The sequence below is a fragment of the Ambystoma mexicanum genome, chromosome 11 (assembly GCF_040938575.1).
Source record: "Ambystoma mexicanum isolate Mex_15411 chromosome 11, UKY_AmexF1_1, whole genome shotgun sequence".
In the NCBI taxonomy this organism is placed as follows: Eukaryota; Metazoa; Chordata; class Amphibia; order Caudata; family Ambystomatidae; genus Ambystoma; species Ambystoma mexicanum.
The window spans coordinates 810,673,307-810,695,841 of NC_090934.1; positions in this window are offsets into that span (position 1 = coordinate 810,673,307).

A 22,535-nucleotide genomic window follows, 5' to 3' on the forward strand; every position below is an offset into this window, starting at 1 on the left:
TCCTCAAGCATGGGCCTCATGGCCAGCCACCACAGCCCAAAGACACAACCAAGTATTACATGCGCCTATGATACTACTCCAATGGAAACAATGTAAATCAACACATGTGTCACACACACACACAATGGTTGCAAGTGAACCTGAAAACCCATATCATGACATGCATGAAAACAATGAGATGAAACCACACATTGAAGAATTAAAATATCCAAATAATGTATTAATAACAACAGTAATGGCAAACAAAATTAAACAAAATACACAAGTTAAAAAAAACAAAATTAAGCTGGCTGTCCCTTTTCAAATTAAAATCAATAAATGATAATCCAAAAAAATTTCTTCCAAAGTTCAACTCCATAAAAAGGAAATGAAGGGAAAAAGGAAATAGAAAACCATTGCTCCATGGGAAAAAATATTCATAGTAAAAAAAAATTCCAAATCCAAAGTCCAACTATGTACAAAGTATTCAGGGTCCATCATCCCAACAGAAGAAATGAAACCTACCAAAAAACCTATCTAAAATGGGACTATATACAAAAGGTGGAGCAGTGTCTGTCGACTCCAAATAAAAATAAACTATAAAGTAAACCTATCACTAAATAACTATATACAATGGCGGCGGGCCAGTCCAGCGGCTCACTTAGTGGTGTTCCGGGCCAGGGCATCATCGAACTCCTCGTCTATGTCCCGGAGGCGGTCCTGTTCCATGGCCCCGAGGGTCCGCAGGGACGCCGACATGTTCACCTCCAACTCCCTGCGGATTGCCTCGAGGCACTCGGCCCGCCCTGACCATCGTGAGCCGCGCCTCTTCCGCCCGCCGCCGCTCCGCATCTATGGCGTGGCCCAACCGCTGCCACACGGAAGACACTTCCCGTCCAGGGTCTTCCTGCCCTCCGGCCGATGCCTGCCCCTCCAATGTTGAAGGCCCCGAGCTATCGTGGCTCCCACCTACAGCCTCCTGCTGCTGCAGCTGCTGCTGTCCATGTGCCCTGTCCGATGGTGCCTGCACATCCTCCTCCAGCTGGGGTGCAGTCGTTGATGTGGCCACCCCTGCTGGATGTCCGACTCCTGACTGTGGCAGGGATCTGTTGTCCACCAGCCTGGCCGCATGGTCGGAGGCAGCTCCACAGAAGCAGTATTAGGTGACTATGACTGATTTGAAGCTGCATTCAAAGCAAAAGAAAGCAGTATAATAAATGTCAATTTCAAACAATACAAAGAAATGGTGGACAATGAATGCCAACAAGAGGAGGAACAAGAGGAAGAAATTAAACCTCAACTAGATAAAGACACTCCTGAGGGCAGTCAACCTTCCTTCACAGGATGCCAAGAGTTACTTGGAGAACCACTCATTCTAAATGAAGCAGAAATAGCCATGACTAAGGTAGAATATACCACGTATCAATATAAATTATCTGAAGAAGTCTTGTCAGTGCTGAAATCACAGCTAAATGATTAACACCTCACCATGTATCTAGAAGTCACTGAAGAAACTGAACATGGTTTGAAGCATGAAACTAAAACGTGTACCTGTACACATTATAAACCTCTCGTCCTGTATGTAAGTGGTGAAGCTGGTTCTTGTCAGATGTTCTTAATTAAAATAATCAGCATATTTCTATGATAAATTAACAAACAACAACCTTTTGGCTATTGTAACAGCCCCCACAGGTTTAGCTGCCTACAGCATAGGAGATGTAACTTTACACCGACTACTGCTCCTTCCAGTAGAACATCAAAACAAAATACAATACTACAAATTATCAACAGAAGCAGCTACTGAAGTATGCAGAATTCTGAAACAAATGAAAGTGTTCCTGATAGATGAAGTAAGTACGGTTTCCAAATTCATGTTGACTTTAATTCACCTCAAAATACAAGAATTTCTAAAAACTAACTACGGGGAACTGTTTGGCAGAACACACATTATTGTTTTCGGAGACATCTTACAGTTAACACCAGTAAAACGTCAACCTATTTTCATAACATTAGGACACAAACAATGCCGCAGCACACTCAGCAGCATTGGAAATGTACATCTCTGGCAACATTTTCAGTACAGAGAACTAACCCCAAACATGCGTCAGTCTGCAGACCTCACCTATGCTAACATTTTAAAAAGCATTAGAAATGGTCTGCTTACTAAAGATGCAAAATCCATATTAAATAGTAGACTAATCCATGAACTATATGGGTGAAACAAATCTGCTCCTGATGTCATAAAACAAATAACTCAACAAAATAAGAAATGTATTTCCTTAATGCCAACCCTCGTACACAATAGTCAATTCAACAAGACAATGTTAAAAAAAAGAAATGCAACCCATATTGCATATCAGCTCCACAGAAAAAACTAGAAGTGCATAGGATGACACTCCCTATGTGTCAGCTAACAACAGCGCGACTAAATAGCTCAGAAAAATGTATCTCCAGCACAGCTGGATTGGAAAAATATTAACTTTGTATCTAAACTGCAGAATAATTCTAAAATGTAACTTTGGCATAGAACAAGGTTTATTCAATTGAGAAATTGGTACGGTGTTGCTTCCAAACATATCCACATTACTACAACATTCAGTTTGACAACATCCACTTTGAGGAACCTGTGTAATTTAAAATAAATGGCCGTACAATATCACATTTTCTTCTTAAAGACATGTACATATGCAGAGAACAATTTTCTCTGTCACTTGCATATGCTGTCATAATTCCCAAATCGCAAGGTCTATCCCTAGATTATGCATTGATTGGCATTGGCAGCAGAGTCTTTAAAAAAGGTATGAGTTATGTAGCACTTTCACTTCTCTGTACACTCAATGTTCTATTGCTAATTAACTTTGATTCAAAAAAAGTAAACCCTGACATTCCTTGCATCCAAGAATACAACAGACTACGTGCACTGTATACTCTCATCTAGTTATGTACCCTGTACCTCAAAAAAGAAAACCTTTAAAAAGAAAACAGAACCTATGACAGATCTCCAACAATACCACTAAAGAAACAACGACCAACTGCTTTGCCAAAAAATAATACAACCACAAAACTGTCTACTTCAAACTCAACTCCACGTCCATCAGATGAGCAAGAGAAATATACCGTCTCCAAAAAATCTTAGGCCCTTCAAATGATGCAGGGACACAACTCTCTGGTCCATTTAAATTCAGCAACACAACTGGAGTGAATTGCTATACAAATGTAACAATAAATCTTCTCTTCCAATTGCCACCAATTGTTCACAGCATTTACTTAAACTGCTCAGACCAGTTGTGTTTGCAAATGTTCATCCTTAATGAGAATGCCACAAATAATCCTGACAGCACTTCGAGTAACTCAGGCATAAGGCAATAATATGACTACTGTGCAGGTATGGTAAAAAGGAACCATAAACACACAATAAGATCCTCAGGAATTCCTAATGTACTTACTTCGAGTACTCAAGACCCAAATAAAATCCCTATAAATGAAAGCTTTGAAATTTCATACACGTGGAAACATGTATGCACTCACTGGAACCATATTTCACAAGAGCACATCCTTAACAAACTATTTGTATATGTATCCATACTAAATTGTGAATCCATTCCATCTCACCAGCTTCTGCAGAATGCAAATCAAGGCATATTATGCCCTTTTTAGAATTCAGACAATCGTCCAGCATCCACACAAACTCACATAGCCAATATATCATACTAATGCTAATAAGGTACAACGCAGATGGTACCAAAAATAACTGTAAACTCACTAGCTTACACACATCCATGTATCCCTTGTCAAAAAAACTTCACAACAGTAGACATAATATACCATTCTGGTGTCACAACCACTTCAGGGCACTATACTGAATGTGTCAAAAAAAGAAGTGGTTGGTTTGAATTTAACAACACCTCTGTTACTCCAAAACATAGGCTACCAGCAAACATAACAAATGCATACTTAATATTACTTCAACCCAAAATTACCCCCCACTAAACTGTAGCACAATCAACAGTTCAAATATGCCAACACGTATCTAACTCAATCCATAATACTATAATAGTACTTTTAAAAGTCATTCTAGTTAGAATATACCAACAGGTATCTAACTACTTCAAAAATAGCCTTCATTAGAATACACCTCAAATACACCAACACAATTCTTGTTACTACAAAACTTCTTCTAAATGCTAATGTAGTTAGAATACGCCAACAGGTATGTAACTACTTTAAACATTCCCTTAATGACAACATACTTCAAACAGCAAGTGTTGTGAGCTGACACAATGTTAATTTGAAAATGATATCTGACTTAATTTTCAATGTTGTTTAGTGGGGTGCAGACCCATTAATTCATACCTCTGTGCTGGGTATGTCAAAAGTCAACAAAATAGAAAGACCTTGGCTGCTGAGCCTTCAGTGTGGGTGCACACCTTGATATCCACTATGTGGTTATATTTTTTTGTTTGAACAGTCAAAGTTGTGTTTTAGTTATTTCACATAATTTTCCTTGTAAAGAATTGTCTTTATTTTTTTTTGTTTTCTATTTATAAGGTTTTAATTTTCAAAAAGTAGGTGCAGATGCAAATCATGCTAATGCATTTCGGACTACTCATAGTCCTTCATCAGGGCCTGTGACTCTCATCTGATCTAGACACAGTCATATACAAGTTGTGATCATCATCAAATTCAACTTGACATGTAAATCATCATCCAAATTGTATAAATAGATATTACACAACAGTGCAATCATATATATTGGCCCTCATTACAACCTTGGCGGAGGACCATGGTGCTATTAGCACCATGGTCCATGCACCTAAGGTTACGATTCCGCCATGGTGGATGGCGTAATTACCGCCCCATTCCAAGGTGAGTGGGGCGGTAATTCCCCATTCATCATTTGCCCTTACCCATTCCCATTTTTGCCATCATAGGGCATAATGGGAATGGGGAAGGCGCTAATTACGGCACCGTAAATTACGGTGCCGTAATTAGCTCCAAAGTCCCTTTGCGGGTTGGATTTTTAACGCCTGCTAAAAGCTGGTGTTAAACACCAACCCGCAAAGGGACACTTGTAATCAGGCGTTAAGGGTTAACGGCGCCGACGGCACCGTTAAACCCTTAACGCCTGAGTTGTAATGAGGGCCATTGTGTGTCAACATCATTGTGTCCACTATTTTTAGTAAATGAGCATGAATTGGGTCTAGAAGACAAACCAACATCAACAACATGTAGGGAATTGGAAAACAAAGAGAAAACATGGAGAAAACATAGAAAAAACATATGTCAGAGAATTTCATTACAGCACAGTGTATACTGGTGTCTTATTCTATAATCTTATCATGTGAGTCAATGTTTCTGGATTGTGTTATCCCTCAAGACCAAAAATGTTGGTCAGCATGTAGCGTATACACCCGTGTGATTGTCTTTCTTAATGATCGCAGTGCATGGTGAATCCCATTGGATCAGCCTGGTATCTTTAACAGAGGTGGTATATTAAAATTGTGATATGGATGCTTTTGTGAACCTCACCCTGAAACCCCTGCACACCAAAAGTGACCAAAAGTCATCTTTATTCCACTCCTCCACCCTTTCCAAGCCCTCTTTCAGCCATCAAATAACCTCAAATGTGTTTTCCAAGCTATTCATTCATGGCACAGTCTGCTACTACTGCAGTGTCCGTGGAGAGGACGTCACCCGTGGCCACTTTTTTCACCTAGAAAAACAGCTCAATATCATCTTTATTCCACCCCCAACCTTTCTAGCCCATCTGTCAACCACCAATGAACCCCAAATGTGCTTCCCAGACTTTTTTCCCACTGTGCTATCCACAGACACTGGCTGCAGTCTGCAGATCAATCATGGCCAAAAATATGACACACCTCACGCTTTTCACCATCCAATCAGCAGGTGCATCTGATGTCCGCAGACATCGCACTGCCCTCTGATTGGTCTGGAGGGCTGTACAGGGAGAGAATATGGAAGCATGCTTTTGTAAGTTTGGTGTAAATCCATCCAGTAGTTTTTTTTATTTTTTTTAAACAGCTAAAAATGTATGTAAAATAAAATGTGTGATATCTGTACCCACTTCCCAAGAAAGTCCTCAGACACCATCCTGGGCCAATCAGATAGCGGTGTGATGGCTGCGGACATCATATGCACCTACTGATTGGTCAAATAAAAATGTGAGATGCATCTGATTTTTTGAATTGGTCGACATGTTAGATTCACAGACTGCGCCACCAGAGGTTGATGAAAAGCAGTTTTTGAGGACCTTATAACTTTGGTGCCACCCAATGAACCTGCATTAAATTTTGCAAAATCATGTTGGACCTGACCCTGCATGTTTCTTCAAAGTTTATTGCTGTTTCGCAAAGAGGGTGCTAAATTAGAGGCAGGATCCCCAAATATTTTAAATACTTATAGATTTGGTGTTGTGTTTTACAAATCTGAACATAATATTGCTAAATGATTGAAGACCCTTATTTGAATGTTTTTCCAAAGTCTCATGAAATTTTGTCAAGGAGGAGCAAAATTAGAAGGGTATCTCAACATTTTTAGATGGGTTATAACTTTGTTTCTGTTTGATGAATGTGCACACAAGATTTCAGAAAAATGATAGGCCCAACCTCGAATGTTTGTGCAAACTCTGAATGGATTTTGTCAAGTGGGGGTTAAGATATATGATTATTGTATGTATGCACAAGGGACGGACAATGGGGTTGAAGTAGGCATGGCCACCAGGGACTGGCTGCGTGGTAAAGTTTTTCATCATCAGGATAGGTTTGAAAGGGAAAAAGAATTTTGCCCATGGCTACTGCCCGAAGTGCTGGACAGGATTGCATCACCAGAGCGCTGTGACTGCCTCTGCATACTCTGAGACACTGCTATCCTGCTGATGATTACCAAGCAAGCCGAGCCAGGCGCTCACGTGGTTACTAGACCATCAACCACCCTTATTTGCGACCATATCAGGACAAGATATTGGGAATGCCTACCGGACTCATTTCCAGAACCTCGCATAAAAGACTGGCCCACAATTCACATGCCTTGAGAAAGACCCGAGAGGGTCAAAACACGTGTTGGCTGACTTCTAACCATAAATATAGCAACAACAATGGTTTTCAAGACTGCTTTATGACAACAGTTACTTATTGAATAACGCAGCACTCAGGTGAACATGACCCACTCTCCTATTCAAAACCTAACACTTGAAGAAGGAATGGCACCTTCACAAAAGAACCCCATCACCAGCGGCAGGGTAATCTGATTAAAGTATGAGATCATGTTCAATGATCTACCCATTCTACCGCCCTGCAATTACTTCATAAACGTGTACTCTGCTTTGCTTATTGGGGCATGCATCATGGGCACAGCCCTAGGTTTGAATGCAAAAACATATTCCGCTTGCAGCTATAACCTGAAGTACTGTACTGGATTACAACAAACCTGTGCGAGGAGCATCAGCATGGACCTGAAACCATGCTTTTGTAAATCTGTCTTGTGTTTTATTTTTCGAAAGTGTCCAAATGTAAGTACAAAAAATAGTGATATAGCTTTGGTGCATGGACAGTGGGCCTGGCCCTTCAGCAAGAACGAATGCTTCCTCTGATTTACTTATTGGAGCATGCAGCATGGCCAAAGCTCTAGGTTTAAATGTGAAAAGAAAATATGCTTACGGCTGCAGCCCAGAATGCTGGATGGGATTGCAGCAAACTTGAGCGAGGAGCATCAGCAAGGACCTGAAAGCATGCTTTTGCACATCTATCTTGTGTTTCTTTTTGTGAAAGTGTCAAAACGTGAGTGCAAAAAACAGTGATATATAAAAATATGAAATTCATTGAAAAAACTTTCTTAAAGGGACGTTATGGTTGCAAGTAAAGCCGAAAACCCCAGAAATTCTCCAGTTATGGTAAGCTATGCAACCATAACTCGTGCCATCACCATGCACTGCTTTGACTAACACCCAGAACATCAAAGATGACTTCACAAATGTCATTGATCATATCACTGATGATGTTACATATGAAATTAATTTTGATGAAAAGTCCCTACACAGGGTTGTGTTTATAATGTTGGTAAAAAAATGTCAGGGATAATCGGGAGACCTATCATGAACTACTTAATGTATTAATGAATGCACTCATCCAAACAAAACATTATATTGGAGTACAGGAACCTAATCATACATACACATACATACACATAGGCAATGGCTGCAGCATGCACTATAGAAGCACAATATTTATTTATTTTGCATTTTTAAAGTGCTCACAGAGCCCGAGGGCATCGAGGCGCTGTTACAGGAAAAAATGTAGATGCTTTTTTTTTTGTCTTAGTTGCATATTTATAACACGCTTAAACGCAGAGAGGTTTCTAAGTGCGGACCCGGGGATCGAACCTGTGTTGCTTCGTGTAGTCTTGCTTTCAAGGCGAGCACGTTGCCGCTGAGCTATTCTCCTGGGAGATGTTTAATCTGGCAATTTTGGATAGTAAAACAATGAATGCAACCTTAACATAGTTTTGAGTAATGTTAAACATGGAATAAATAGCTAATAATTCAAGTGTGAATTAACTAACACATACTTGTGTTAGTACAAACAATACATAAGAAGACCCACTATGTGTACAAATCAGAGGCACATACAAGGAAACTAATGTAAGGAAGAAAGAAAAACATCACCAGAAAATGTCAATAACATTAAAGTTCCTCATAATTTATACACATGAATTGTGTCTTTGAAGCCTACATATTACCTCATATATGTGCACCATGAGCTGAGATCAAACCCTAAGGAAAGCACTTTAAGAACATTCAGGATGCTTAAAGTCTAGATATATAACACATTTTCAATTTTCATATTCTGACTGCCAGTGAACAAAACCACCTGGTCTAGATATGTCAGTGAACAAAAACAAGTAGTCCAGATATGTGATGTCATCAGTGACATTTGTTATGTCATCTTTGATGTCCTGGGAGTTAGTCTTGCAGTGCACGGGGGTGGTGCATGTTATGGTTGCTTAGCTTACCATAACTTGGTGACTTTCTGGGGGTTTTCGATTTTACCTGTAACCATAACGTCCCTTTAACACCATTTTTTCACTGAATTTCAGAGGTTTCTATTAGTGCAACTTAACCATAACATCTCTTTAACACAGTTTTTCCAGTGAATACATATATACATATACAGTGAAAAAACATTGGTAAAGGGGCGTTATGGTTACAAGTAAAATCGAAAAACACAATAAATTCACCATTTATGGTAAGATATGCAACCATAATTCACACCACCACCCTAGACTCCTAAGACTAACACCCAGGACATCAAATATGACATCACATATGGCATCATTGTTGCCATCACTGATGGCATCACATGTCCGGGCCGGTTTCTTTCAGCAAGTTTTCAAATTCTAGACGTGCTTTATGTGTAGACATTAACCTTTTCATACATTTTAAGGTACCTTACTTAGTGTTTGGCCTGAGCTCATGGTACACACATATGGGACAAAAAGCAGGCCCCAAACAAACAGTTCATTGTTATTTATACATGATCATGAACTGTAATCTTATTGTCATTTTCTGGTCATTGTCTTTCTTTCCTCCTTACTAGAGTTTTGCTGTATGTGCCTTGGATTTGTATGCATTGATGCTCCTCATATGTATTCTTTGTACTAACAGATGTGTGTAGTAATTATTGTATTGTTAGGTCTTAATTCTAAATTTAACATTAGTCAAGATTGTGAGAGGCTTGGATTCATGATTCTACTGGCCAATGTTAGCAGATAAAAACAAAAAAAAACTTTACTTCAATGGTCCATACTGCAGCCATTGCCTATGTGTATGTATTATTAAACTGCTGTATTAACAACAACCGTTCAATATAACGTTTTGGTTTTAATGAGTACATTTTTGATACAAGAACTAGTTTATGAGAGGTCTCCTGATCACACTTGCAGGGTAATTCATAGAATTTCGCAGTAAAGTGTCGCAAGCGGCTGGCGCAGAGTGTCCACGTGCGATTGTCTGTGCCAGGCGCGTGCGCCAAAACCGATTTCCGCGCACAGCGTATTCATGGATTTTAGGCTCCCAAACCAGCCGTGGCGCAGAGTATCGCAGCGACCCTGCAGCAGCGCCAGTAATGCCCCCAAGAACGCCCTCGCGCAAGGAAAAGCCATCAAAATCGCTAAATCATCGCAAAGGGCTGCGCTAACACTGGACCAGTTTACAGGGCTGCCAAACAAGGAACACAAAGCGGGTAACGCTCATATCAGGGGTACGGGGGAAGTTTTACATGCGATTAGCCAGGGTACGTGTATGACAGGGGTACGCGTGAAGTTAAACACGCGATTAGCCAGGGTACGTGTATTACAGGGGTACACAGGAATTTTCACACGCGATTTGGCTGGGTACGTGTATTACAGGGGTGCGCGGGAATTATCACACGCGATTTGGCTGGGTACGTGTATTACAGGGGTGCGCGGGAATAATCACACGCGATTAGGCTGGGTAGGTCCTCACAGGTGTTCCCTGTACACCCTCCACGGCCCCTGCAGGCAGCCCACAAAACAGGGGACTACCCTGCACACCTGCTCATGTCTCCCACCCCCCCAGCAGTGTGGGGCACCCTCCACCAGGCCCCCACTCATGTCTCCCACCCACCCCCCCCAGCCACCATGGGCAGCCCCCACCAGGCTCCCACCCATGTCTACAACCCCCCCCCCAGCCACCATGGCAAGCCCCCACCAGGCCCCCACTCATGTCCCCTATCACCCCCACCCCCCAGCCACCATGGGCAGCCCCCACCAGGCCCCCACTCATGTCTCCCACCCACCCCCACCCCCCAGCCGCCATGGGCAGCCCCCACCAGGCCCCCACTCATGTCCCCTATCACCCCCACCCCCCAGCAGTGCAGGGGCAGCCTCCACCAGGCCCCCACTCATGTCTCCCACAACCCCCACCCTCCCAGCAGTGTGGGGCACCCTCCACCAGGCCCCCACCCATGTCAACCCCCCCACCCCCCAGCCACCATGGGCAGCCTCCACCAGGCCCCCACTCATGTCCCCTATCACCCCCATCCACCAGCCACCATGGGCAGCCCCCACCAGGCCCCCACCCATGTCTCCCACCCACCCCCACCGCCTAGCCACCATGGGCAGCCTCCACCAGGACCCCACTCATGTCCCCTATCACCCCCACCCCCCAGCAGTGCAGGGGCAGCCCCCACCAGGCCCCCACCCATGTCTCCCACCCACCCCCACACCCAGCCACCATGGGCAGCCTCCACCAGGCCCCCACTCATGTCTCCCACCACCCCCACCCACCAGCCACCATGGGCAACCCCCACCAGGCTCCCACCCATGTCTACCACCCCCCCACCCCCCAGCCACCATGGGCAGCCCCCACCAGGCCCCCACTCATGTCTCCCACCCACCCCCACCCCCCAGCCACCATGGGCAGCCTCCACCAGGCCCCCACTCATGTCTCCCACCACCCCCACCCACCAGCCACCATGGGCAGCCCCCACCAGGCTCCCACCCATGTCTACCACCACCCCCATCCCCCAGCCACCATGGGCAGCCCCCACCAGGCCCCCACTCATGTCTCCCACCACCCCCACCCCCCCAGCTGTGTGGGGCACCCTCCACCAGGCCCCCACCCATGTCTCCCACCACCCCCACCCCCCAGCCACCATGGGCATCCCCCACCAGGCCCCCACTCATGTCCCCTATCACCTCCACCCCCCAGTAGTGCAGGGGCCGCCTCCACCAGGCCCCCACTCATGTCTCCCACCACCCCCACCCCCCAGCCACCATGGCCAGCCTCCACCAGGCCCCCACTCATGTCCCCTATCACCCCCACCCCTCAGCCACCATGGGCAGCCCCCACCAGGCCCCCACTCATGTCTCCCACCCACCCCCACCCCCCAGCCACCATGTGCAGCCTCCACCAGGCCCCCACTCATGTCTCCCACCACCCCCACCCCCCCAGCAGTGTGGGGCACCCTCCACCATGCCCCCACCCATGTCTCCCACCAACCCCACCCCCCAGCCACCATGGGCAGCCCCCAGTAGGCCCCCACTCATGTCACCCACCCACCCCCACCCCACAGCCACCATGGGTAGCCCCCACCAGGCCCCCACTCATGTCCCCTATCACCCCCACCCCCCAGCAGTGCAGGGGAAGCCTCCACCAGGCCCCCACTCATGTCTCAAACCACCCCCACCCCCCAGCCACCATGGGCAGCCTCCACCAGGCCCCCACTCATGTCTCCCACCACCCCCACCCCCCCAGCAGTGTGGGGCACCCTCCACCAGGCCCCCACCCATGTCTACCATCCCCCCACCCCCCAGCCACCATGGGCAGCCTCCACCAGGCCCCCACTCATGTCCCCTATCACCCCCACCCCCCAGCCACCATGGCCAGCCCCCACCAGGCCTCCACTCATGTCTCCCACCCACCCCCACCACCCAGCCACCATGGGCAGCCTCCACCAGGCCTCCACTCATGTCTCCCACCACCCCCACCCCCCAGCCACCATGGGCAGCCCCCAGCAGGCCCCCACTCATTTCTCCCACCCACCCCCACCCCCCAGCCACCATGGGCAGCCCCCACCAGGCCCCCACTCATGTCCCCTATCACCCCCACCCACCAGCAGTGCAGGGGCAGCCTCCACCAGGCCACCACTCATGTCTCCCACCCACCCCCACCCCCACCACCCAGCCACCATGGGCAGCCCCCACCAGGCCCCCACTCATATCCCCCATCACCCCAACCCCCCAGCAGTGCAGGGGCAGCCTCCACAAGGCCCCCACTCATGTCTCCTACCACCCCCACCCCCCAGCAACCATGGGCAGCCCCCAGCAGGCCCCACTCATGTCTCTCACCCACCCCCACCCGCACCCCCACCCCCCAGCCACCATGGGCAGCCCCCACCAGGCCCCCACTCATGTCTGCCACCCACCCCCACACCCCAGCCACCATGGGCAGCCCCCACCAGGCCCCCACTCATGTCCCCTATCACCCCCATCCCCCAGCCACCATGGGCAGCCCCCACCAGGCCCCCACTCATGTCTCCCACCCACCCCCACCCCCCACCCACCATGGGCAGCCTCCACCAGGCCCCCCCTCATGTCTCCCACCACACCCACCCCCCCAGCAGTGTGGGGCACCCTCCACCAGGCCCCCACCCATGTCTCCCACCACCCCCAACCCCCAGCCACCATGGGCATCCCCCACCAGGCCCCCACTCATGTCTCCCACCCACCCCCACCCCCCAGCCACCATGGGCAGCCCCCACCAGGCCCCCACTCATGTCTCCCACCCACCCCCAGCCCCCACCCACCATGGGCAGCCTCCACCAGGCCCCCCCTCATGTCTCCCACCACCCCCAGCCCCCAGCAGTGTGGGGCACCCTCCACCAGGCCCCCACCCATGTCTCCCACCACCCCCACCCCCCAGCCACCATGGGCAGCCCCCACCAGGCCCCCACTCATGTCTCCCACCCACCCCCACCCCCCAGCCACCATGGGCAGCCCCCACCAGGCCCCCACTCATGTCCCCTATCACCCCCACCCCCCAGCAGTGCAGGGGCAGCCTCCACAAGGCCCCCACTCATGTCTCCTACCACCCCCACCCCCAGCCACCATGGGCAGCCCCCAGCAGGCCCCACTCATGTCTTCCACCCACCCCACCCCCACCCCCCAGCCACCATGGGCAGCCCCCACCAGGCCCCCACTCATGTCCCCTATCACCCCCATCCCCCAGCAGTGCAGGGGCAGCTCCACCAGGCCCCCACTCATGTCTCCCACCACCCCCACCCCCCAGCCACCATGGGCAGCCTCCACCAGGCCCCCACTCATGTCTCACACCACCCCCACCCCCCAGCAGTGTGGGGCACCCTCCACCAGGCCCCCACCCATGTCTACCACCCACCCACCCCCCAACCACCATGGGCAGCCTCCACCAGGCCCCCACTCATGTCCCCTATCACCCCCACCCCCCAGCAGTGCAGGGGCAGCGTCCACCAGGCCCCCATTCATGTCTCCCACCACCTCCACCCCCCTGCCACCATGGGCAGCCTCCACCAGGCCCCCACTCATGTCTCCCACCACCCCCACCCCCCAGCCACCATGGGCAGCCCCCAGCAGGCCCCCACTCATGTCTCCCACCCACCCCCACCCCCGCCCCCCAGCCACCATGGCCAGCCCCCACCAGGCCCCCACTCATGTCCCCTATCACCCCCACCCCCCAGCAGTGCAGGGGCAGCCTCCACCAGGCCACCACTCATGTCTCCCACCCACCCCCACCCCCACCACCCAGCCACCATGGGCAGCCCCCACCAGGCCCCCACTCATGTCCCCTATCACCCCCACCCCCCAGCAGTGCAGGTGCAGCCTCCACAAGGCCCCCCACTCATGTCTCCTACCACCCCCACCCCCCAGCCACCATGGGCAGCCCCCAGCAGGCCCCCACTCATGTCCCCTATCACCCCCACCCCCCAGCAGTGCAGGGGCAGCTCCACCAGGCCCCCACTCATGTCTCCCACCACCCCCACCCCCCAGCCACCATGGGCAGCCTCCACCAGGCCCCCACTCATGTCTCCCACCACCCCCACCCCCCCAGCAGTGTGGGGCACCATCCACCAGGCCCCCACCCATGTCTACCACCCCCCCACCCCCCAGCCACCATGGGCAGCCTCCACCAGGCCCCCACTCATGTCCCCTATCACCCCCACCCCCCAGCCACCATGGGCAGCCCCCACCAGGCCCCCACTCATGTCTCCCACCCACCCCCACCCCCCACCCACCATGGGCAGCCTCCACCAGGCCCCCTCTCATGTCTCCCACCACCCCCACCACCCCAGCAGTGTGGGGCACCCTCCACCAGGCCCCCTCCATGTCTCCCACCACCCCACCCCCCAGCCACCATGGGCAGCCCCCACCAGGCCCCCACTCATGTCGCCCACCCACCCCCACCCCCCAGCCACCATGGGCAGCCCCCACCAGTCCCCCACTCATGTCCCCTATCACCCCCACCCCCCAGCAGTGCAGGGGCAGCGTCCACCAGGCCCCCACTCATGTCTCCCACCACCCCCACCCCCCAGCCACCATGGGCAGCCTCCACCAGGCCCCCACTCATGTCTCCCACCACCCCCACCCCCCCAGCAGTGTGGGGCACCCCCCACCAGGCCCCCACCCATGTCTACCACCCCCCCACCCCCCAGCCACCATGGGCAGCCTCCAGCAGGCCCCCACTCATGTCCCCTATCACCCCCACCCCCCAGCCACCATGGGCAGCCTCCACCAGGCCCCCACTCATGTCTCCCACCACCCCCAGCCACCATGGGCAGCCTCCACCAGGCCCCCACTCATGTCTCCCACCACCCCCACTCCCCCAGCAGTGTGGGGCACCCTCCACCAGGCCCCCACCCATGTCTACCATCCCCCCCACCCCCCAGCCACCATGGGCAGCCTCCACCAGGCCCCCACTCATGTCCCCCTGCCCACAGGCCCTGACAATCCTCAAGCATGGGCCTCATGGCCAGCCACCACAGCCCAAAGACACAACCAAGTATTACATGCGCCTATGATACTACTCCAATGGAAACAATGTAAATCAACACATGTGTCACACACACACACACAATGGTTGCAAGTGAACCTGAAAACCCATAACATGACATGCATGAAAACAATGATATGAAACCACACATTGAAGAATTAAAAAATCCAAATAATGTATTAATAACAACAGTAATGGCAAACAAAATTAAACAAAATACACAAGTAAAAAAAAACAAAATTAAGCTGGCTGTCCCTTTTCAAATTAAAATCAATAAATGATAATCCAAAAAAATGTCTTCCAAAGTTCAACTCCATAAAAAGGAAATGAAGGGAAAAAAGAAATAGAAAACCATTGCTCCATGGGAAAAAATATTCATAGTAAAAAAAAAATCCAAATCCAAAGTCCAACTATGTACAAAGTATTCAGGGTCCATCATCCCAACAGAAGAAATGAAACCTACCAAAAAACCTATCTAAAATGGGACTATATACAAAAGGTGGAGCAGTGTCCGTCGACTCCAAATAAAAATAAACTATAAAGTAAACCTATCACTAAATAACTATATACAATGGCGGCGGGCCAGTCCAGCGGCTCACTTAGTGGTGTTCCGGGCCAGGGCATCATCGAACTCCTCGTCTATGTCCCGGAGGCGGTCCTGTTCCATGGCCCCGAGGGTCCGCAGGGACGCCGACATGTTCACCTCCAACTCCCTGCGGATTGCCTCGAGGCACTCGGCCCGCCCTGACCATCGTGAGCCGCGCCTCTTCCGCCCGCCGCCGCTCCGCATCTATGGCGTGGCCCAACCGCTGCCACACGGAAGACACTTCCCGTCCAGGGTCCTCCTGCCCTCCGGCCGATGCCTGCCCCTCCGATGTTGAAGGCCCCGAGCTATCGTGGCTCCCACCTACAGCCTCCTGCTGCTGCAGCTGCTGCTGTCCATGTGCCCTGTCCGATGGTGCCTGCACATCCTCCTCCAGCTGGGGTGCAGTCGTTGATGTGGCCACCCCTGCTGGACGTCCGACTCCCGACTGTGGCAGGGATCTGTTGTCCACCAGCCTGGCCGCACGGTCGGAGGCAGCTCCACAGAAGCAGTATTAGGTGACTATGACTGATTTGAAGCTGCATTCAAAGCAAAAGAAAGCAGTATAATAAATGTCAATTTCAAACAATACAAAGAAATGGTGGACAATGAATGCCAACAAGAGGAGGAACAAGAGGAAGAAATTAAACCTCAACTAGATAAAGACACTCCTGAGGGCAGTCAACCTTCCTTCACAGGATGCCAAGAGTCACTTGGAGAACCACTCATTCTAAATGAAGCAGAAATAGCCATGACTAAGGTAGAATATACCACGTATCAATATAAATTATCTGAAGAAGTCTTGTCAGTGCTGAAATCACAGCTAAATGATTAACACCTCACCATGTATCTAGAAGTCACTGAAGAAACTGAACATGGTTTGAAGCATGAAACTAAAACGTGTACCTGTACACATTATAAACCTCTCTTCCTGTATGTAAGTGGTGAAGCTGGTTCTGGTCAAATGTTCTTAATTAAAATAATCAGCATATTTCTATGATAAATTAACAAACAACAACCTTTTGGCTATTGTAACAGCCCCCACAGGTTTAGCTGCCTACAGCATAGGAGATGTAACTTTACACCGACTACTGCTCCTTCCAGTAGAACATCAAAACAAAATACAATACTACAAATTATCAACAGAAGCAGCTACTGAAGTATGCAGAATTCTGAAACAAATGAAAGTGTTCCTGATAGATGAAGTAAGTACGGTTTCCAACTTCATGTTGACTTTAATTCACCTCAAAATACAAGAATTTCTAAAAACTAACTACGGGGAACAGTTTGGCAGAACACACATTATTGTTTTCGGAGACATCTTACAGTTAACACCAGTAAAAGGTCAACCTATTTTCATAACATTAGGACACAAACAATGCCGCAGCACACTCAGCAGCATTGGAAATGTACATCTCTGGCAACATTTTCAGTACAGAGAACTAACCCCAAACATGCGTCAGTCTGCAGACCTCACCTATGCTAACATTTTAAAAAGCATTAGAAATGGTCTGCTTACTAAAGATGCAAAATCCATATTAAATAGTAGACTAATCCATGAACTATATGGGTGAAACAAATCTGCTCCTGATGTCATAAAACAAATAACTCAACAAAATAAGAAATGTATTTCCTTAATGCCAACCCTCGTACACAATAGTCAATTCAACAAGACAATGTTAAAAAAAAGAAATGCAACCCATATTGCATATCAGCTCCACAGAAAAAACTAGAAGTGCATAGGATGACACTCCCTATGTGTCAGCTAACAACAGCGCGACTAAATAGCTCAGAAAAATGTATCTCCAGCACAGCTGGATTGGAAAAATATTAACTTTGTATCTAAACTGCAGAATAATTCTAAAATGTAACTTTGGCATAGAACAAGGTTTATTCAATTGAGAAATTGGTACGGTGTTGCTTCCAAACTTATCCACATTACTACAACATTCAGTTTGACAACATCCACTTTGAGGAACCTGTGTAATTTAAAATAAATGGCCGTACAATATCACATTTTCTTCTTAAAGACATGTACATATGCAGAGAACAATTTTCTCTGTCACTTGCATATGCTGTCATAATTCCCAAATCGCAAGGTCTATCCCTAGATTATGCATTGATTGGCATTGGCAGCAGAGTCTTTAAAAAGGGTATGAGTTATGTAGCACTTTCACTTCTCTGTACACTCAATGTTCTATTGCTAATTAACTTTGATTCAAAAAAAGTAAACCCTGACATTCCTTACATCCAAGAATACAACAGACTACGTGCACTGTATACTCTCATCTAGTTATGTACCCTGTACCTCAAAAAAGAAAACCTTTAAAAAGAAAACAGAACCTATGACAGATCTCCCAACAATACCACTAAAGAAACAACGACCAACTGCTTTGCCAAAAAATAATACAACCACAAAACTGTCTACTTCAAACTCAACTCCACGTCCATCAGATGAGCAAGAGAAATATACCGTCTCCAAAAAATCTTAGGCCCTTCAAATGATGCAGGGACACAACTCTCTGGTCCATTTAAATTCAGCAACACAACTGGAGTGAATTGCTATACAAATGTAACAATAAATCTTCTCTTCCAATTGCCACCAATTGTTCACAGCATTTACTTAAACTGCTCAGACCAGTTGTGTTTGCAAATGTTCATCCTTAATGAGAATGGCACAAATAATCCTGACAGCACTTCGAGTAACTCAGGCATAAGGCAATAATCTGACTACTGTGCAGGTATGGTAAAAAGGAACCATAAACACACAATAAGATCCTCAGGAATTCCTAATGTACTTACTTCGAGTACTCAAAACCCAAATAAAATCCCTATAAATGAAAGCTTTGAAATTTCATACACGTGGAAACATATATGCACTCACTGGAACCATATTTCACAAGAGCACATCCTTAACAAACTATTTGTATATGTATCCATACTAAATTGTGAATCCATTCCATCTCACCAGCTTCTGCAGAATGCAAATCAAGGAATATTATGCCCTTTTTAGAATTCAGACAATCGTCCAGCATCCAAACAAACTCACATAGCCAATATATCATACTAATGCTAATAAGGTACAACGCAGATGGTACCAAAAATAACTGTAAGCTCACTAGTTTACACACATCCATGTATCCCTTGTCAAAAAAACTTCACAACAGTAGACATAATATACCATTCTGGTGTCACAACCACTTCAGGGCACTATACTGAAGGTGTCAAAAAAAGAAGTGGTTGGTTTGAATTTAACAACACCTCTGTTACTCCAAAACATAGGCTACCAGCAAACATAACAAATGCATACTTAATATTACTTCAACCCAAAATTACCCCCCACTAAACTGTAGCACAATCAACAGTTCAAATATGCCAACACGTATCTAACTCAATCCATAATACTATAATAGTACTTTTAAAAGTCATTCTAGTTAGAATATACCAACAGGTATCTAACTACTTCAAAAATAGCCTTCATTACAATACACCTCAAATACACCAACACAATTCTTGTTACTACAAAACTTCTTCTAAATGCTAATGTAGTTAGAATACGCCAACAGGTATGTAACTACTTTAAACATTCCCTTAATGACAACATACTTCAAACAGCAAGTGTTGTGAGCTGACACAATGTTAATTTGAAAATGATATCTGACTTAATTTTCAATGTTGTTTAGTGGGGTGCAGACCCATTAATTCATACTTCTGTGCTGGGTACGTCAAAAGTCAACAAAATAGAAAGACCTTGGCTGCTGAGCCTTCAGTGTGGGTGCACACCTTGATATCCACTATGTGGTTATATTTTTTTGTTTGAACAGTCAAAGTTGTGTTTTAGTTATTTCACATAATTTTCCTTGTAAAGAATTGTCTTTATTTTTTTTTGTTTTCTATTTATAAGGTTTTAATTTTCAAAAAGTAGGTGCAGATGCAAATCATGCTAATGCATTTCGGACTACTCATAGTCCTTCATCAGGGCCTGTGACTCTCATCTGATCTAGACACAGTCATATACAAGTTGTGATCATCATCAAATTCAACTTGACATGTAAATCATCATCCAAATTGTATAAATAGATATTACACAACATTGCAATCATATATATTGGCCCTCATTACAACCTTGGCGGAGGACCATGGTGCTATTAGCACCATGGTCCATGCACCTAAGGTTACGATTCCGCCATGGTGGATGGCGTAATTACCGCCCCATTCCAAGGTGAGTGGGGCGGTAATTCCCCATTCATCATTTGCCCTTACCCATTCCCATTTTTGCCATCATAGGGCATAATGGGAATGGGGAAGGCGCTAATTACGGCACCGTAAATTACGGTGCCGTAATTAGCTCCAAAGTCCCTTTGCGGGTTGGATTTTTAACGCCTGCTAAAAGCTGGTGTTAAACACCAACCCGCAAAGGGACACTTGTAATCAGGCGTTAAGGGTTAACGGCGCCGACGGCACCGTTAAACCCTTAACGCCTGAGTTGTAATGAGGGCCATTGTGTGTCAACATCATTGTGTCCACTATTTTTAGTAAATGAGCATGAATTGGGTCTAGAAGACAAACCAACATCAACAACATGTAGGGAATTGGAAAACAAAGAGAAAACATGGAGAAAACATAGAAAAAACATATGTCAGAGAATTTCATTACAGCACAGTGTATACTGGTGTCTTATTCTATAATCTTATCATGTGAGTCAATGTTTCTGGATTGTGTTATCCCTCAAGACCAAAAATGTTGGTCAGCATGTAGCGTATACACCCGTGTGATTGTCTTTCTTAATGATCGCAGTGCATGGTGAATCCCATTGGATCAGCCTGGTATCTTTAACAGAGGTGGTATATTAAAATTGTGATATGGATGCTTTTGTGAACCTCACCCTGAAACCCCTGCACACCAAAAGTGACCAAAAGTCATCTTTATTCCACTCCTCCACCCTTTCCAAGCCCTCTTTCAGCCATCAAATAACCTCAAATGTGTTTTCCAAGCTATTCATTCATGGCACAGTCTGCTACTACTGCAGTGTCCGTGGAGAGGACGTCACCCGTGGCCACTTTTTTCACCTAGAAAAACAGCTCAATATCATCTTTATTCCACCCCCAACCTTTCTAGCCCATCTGTCAACCACCAATGAACCCCAAATGTGCTTCCCAGACTTTTTTCCCACTGTGCTATCCACAGACACTGGCTGCAGTCTGCAGATCAATCATGGCCAAAAATATGACACACCTCACGCTTTTCACCATCCAATCAGCAGGTGCGTCTGATGTCCGCAGACATCGCACTGCCCTCTGATTGGTCTGGAGGGCTGTACAGGGAGAGAATATGGAAGCATGCTTTTGTAAGTTTGGTGTAAATCCATCCAGTAGTTTTTTTTATTTTTTTTAAACAGCTAAAAATGTATGTAAAATAAAATGTGTGATATCTGTACCCACTTCCCAAGAAAGTCCTCAGACACCATCCTGGGCCAATCAGATAGCGGTGTGATGGCTGCGGACATCATATGCACCTACTGATTGGTCAAATAAAAATGTGAGATGCATCTGATTTTTTGAATTGGTCGACATGTTAGATTGACAGACTGCGCCACCAGAGGTTGATGAAAAGCAGTTTTTGAGGACCTTATAACTTTGGTGCCACCCAATGAACCTGCATTAAATTTTGCAAAATCATGTTGGACCTGACCCTGCATGTTTCTTCAAAGTTTATTGCTGTTTCGCAAAGAGGGTGCTAAATTAGAGGCAGGATCCCCAAATATTTTAAATACTTATAGATTTGGTGTTGTGTTTTACAAATCTGAACATAATATTGCTAAATGATTGTAGACCCTTATTTGAATGTTTTTCCAAAGTCTCATGAAATTTTGTCAAGGAGGAGCAAAATTAGAAGGGTATCTCAACATTTTTAGATGGGTTATAACTTTGTTTCTGTTTGATGAATGTGCACACAAGATTTCAGAAAAATGATAGGCCCAACCTCGAATGTTTGTGCAAACTCTGGATGGATTTTGTCAAGTGGGGGTTAAGATATATGATTATTGTATGTATGCACAAGGGACGGACAATGGGGTTGAAGTAGGCATGGCCACCAGGGACTGGCTGCGTGGTAAAGTTTTTCATCATCAGGATAGGTTTGAAAGGGAAAAAGAATTTTGCCCATGGCTACTGCCCGAAGTGCTGGACAGGATTGCATCACCAGAGCGCTGTGACTGCCTCTGCATACTCTGAGACACTGCTATCCTGCTGATGATTACCAAGCAAGCCGAGCCAGGCGCTCACGTGGTTACTAGACCATCAACCACCCTTATTTGCGACCATATCAGGACAAGATATTGGGAATGCCTACCGGACTCATTTCCAGAACCTCGCAGAAAAGACTGGCCCACAATTCACATGCCTTGAGAAA